We start from the raw sequence: 3,122 nt of genomic DNA on the forward strand, positions 1-3,122 counted from the left end.
CCTTCTTTTTTTTTTTTAAGATTTTTGCAAGGCAAACGGTGTTAAGTGGCTTGACCAAGGCCACATAGCTAGATAATTATTAAGTGTCTGAGACCAGATTTGAACCTGGGTACTCCTGACTCCAAGGTGGGTGCTTTATCCACTACGCCACCTAGCCACCCCTCTGTGCCCTTCTAAGGAAGCAGGTGAGCTGAGATGTCTCAGCCTCCTGGGAAGGAGTTAGGTGGCTCTGAGATTCAGCATCTGCCTCTCCCACCTTCCCTTCATGGGGAGGCAAAAGGTAGGCTAAGGCCCAAGTGAAAGGTCAGGTTGGGAAAGTCCTTCATATCCAATGTTATGTTAGTGGCTGATCAGACCTGGTTGCTAAATCCTGTCAAATTCTGTTTTGGCCACTTCCATAGGTCCTCACACATTTTGTCTAGATCAAAACTTGGTTTCCAGTCCAGCTTCTCCTGTGCCAGCATGGGGTTGGCATAGCAGGTGGCCACATCCCCAACTCAGGGACCACAGTCTTATATTGGATCTTCTTTCCAGAGGCTTTCTCCATGGCAGTCACCATCTGGAACACAGAATAGCCAGTGTCTGTGCCCAAGTTATAGATCCAACAGCCGCTTTGTTCCTGAAGTTTCTTCAGGGTTATGATGTGGCCCTTAGCCAAGTCCAAGCCATGGATATAATCCCAGACCACTGTCCCATCCATGGTGTTGTAGTCATTGTCATAAACATTCAGGATTACCTGACATTGTACTGCCACCTGGGAGACATAGGGCATCAGGTTGTTGGGGATACCCTGTGGCTCCTCACTGATGCTGCTGGAGGCATGGACCTGGATGGGGTTGAAGTATCTCAGCAGGACTGCATTCCAGGCCTTCTCTGCATGACACAGGTCCTGGATCATCTCCTCGATGAAGAACTTGGATTTACCCTAAGGGTTGGTGCAGCCCCCAGTGGGGTGTTCTCATCCTGGGGAAGGTATTAGGGGTTCCCATACACTTTAGCTGAGCTTCTGAACACCAGGTTCTTCATTTCATGGGTATTCATGGTCTCCAGCAACTGGATAGTCCCTGTGAGGTTGACCTTGTAATAGTCCAGGGGTTTTTGCACTGACCCCCCAACTGAATTGAGCCCAGCAAAGTGGATCATAGCTATGAGATTGTGCTTCTTAAAGAGTCCTTCCAGGTCAGCTTTGTGCAGAATATTCATCTCCTCAAACTCTACCTTCTTGCATGTGAGTTCTTCTACTCACTTTAGGCTCTCAGCATGGGGTCCCTGCCACAGACAGTGTTGTGGAAGCTGTCGATCACCACTGGCTAGAAGCCAGCCTCCAGCAGCTCCAGAACCGTGCGGCTACTGATGTAGCCAGCTCCTCTGGTTACCAGCACCTCCTCCGACATCCTGCTCACCTGGTCAGCAATCAAGGTCTCTCCTGGATAATAGGTTTAGACAGTGTGGTCCAGTTCCTGGTCTGCTATGGTCCCCATAGACCAATATCTTAAACTATTTATCAAAGTAAAGTTAACATGACCCAGATATAAAGAGAGATATTAGAAGAAAATTAAAAGATATGCAATGTATTACTCAATAAGATTTAGTAATAGGCAAAAAATTATGAATAAAAGAGAGAGGAAAGTAAGATATAAAATGTACAATATCGATTACATTAAATTAAAAAGATGTTTAATAAAAACAAATGTAGCTCAGATCAAAAGGAAAGTAGAAAATTGGGGAAAAAATTAAAAGCAGTTTCTCAGATAAAGGTTTTATAGCTCTAATATATGTATGTATATATATATATACACACACATATATTTATATATATAAAGAACTTTGCCAAATCTATAAGAATATGTCATTACCTAATTGAAAAAATATTAAAAGGAAAAGAAGTTTTCCAATGAAGAAATAAAAACAATTTAGTCATATCAAAATACTCTACATCATTATTGATAGGAGAAGTGCAAATTAAAATAACCTTGAGACATCATTGTACAACTACTAGATCAGCTAATTGAAAGGGAAAGTGATAAATGTTGGAGGTCAAATGGAAAAATTGAGACACTAATTCATTACTAGTAGAATCATGAACTGATCCAACCATTTTGGAGGGCAATCTGGAATTATACCTAAATAGTTATAAAACTGTTTATACCCTTTGACCTAGAAATACCAATCTAGGTCTATTTCCAAAGATGATTAGGGAAAAAGGAGAAGAACCTATATGTTCTAAAGTGTTGATAGCAGCTCTCTTTGTGTTGGCAAAGAACTGGAAATTGTAAGGATGCCTATCAATTAGGGAATGACTAAACAACTTATAGTATATGATTATGATGGGATATTAGGACTAAAAGAAATGATGAGTTCTATGATCTAAGTATAAAAAACAAGATTTCCACAAAATAATTAAGAATGAAATAAACAGAACCAGGAGAACTTTTCCTACAGTAATAATAATAATAATAATAATAATAATAATAATAATAATAATATGGTTTTAAGAATGATTTTGAGCAAATAGGTTATTTTTACTATTATAAAAACTCAAAAAACTATAAAAGATTATGAAGAAAGCCACTATCTGCATCCAAGAAAGAATTGATAAATAAAACTATGTATAGATATGATTTTATATATATATATGTATATATGTATATATATTCCTATTTGTGTTTAATGGTAGCCATATCTAGGCCAAGGTCAGGAAGAGGGATGAAAAAAAAGATCAGGAAGAGGGATGAAACAAAAGAAAAGAAAGGTTAGGAAGAGGGATAAAATAAAAAGAAAAATTTACATCATAACTATTTTCAAAAAATAGTAAGTTGTACAAAGTGGATTTGAGATTTGATATCTAATCTTTTTATTATACTATGTCACAGAAATTCTTGATTTATTCTATAAGTTAAAAACAAAATAAAATTTTAAAAGAAGAGCTCATTGAGATCAAGACAATTATAGTGCCTAGGGTCTCTAGCCAGTAAATGTAGAGTAGGGTGGGCTGTGGTAGGGAAAGTCTAGCATTTAGTTCAAGAAAAAGGGCAATGATTCTTGCCCAGAAGAATTGGGCTAAAATCCCACTTCTGATATCTGTTATCCATATTATCTCTTTTTTTTGGAGGCAAATGGGG

General features: G+C 38.1%; 1 pseudogene; it reads right to left on the reverse strand.

The window, feature by feature from the left end:
* Positions 1 to 350: 350 nt before the first annotated feature.
* LOC141501115 (UDP-glucose 4-epimerase-like) lies at positions 351 to 1,394 on the reverse strand (annotated as a pseudogene).
* Between the last annotated feature and the right edge of the window lie 1,728 nt (positions 1,395 to 3,122).

Source organism: Macrotis lagotis, chromosome 1 (genome assembly GCF_037893015.1).
Source record: "Macrotis lagotis isolate mMagLag1 chromosome 1, bilby.v1.9.chrom.fasta, whole genome shotgun sequence".
NCBI lineage: Eukaryota > Metazoa > Chordata > Mammalia > Peramelemorphia > Peramelidae > Macrotis > Macrotis lagotis.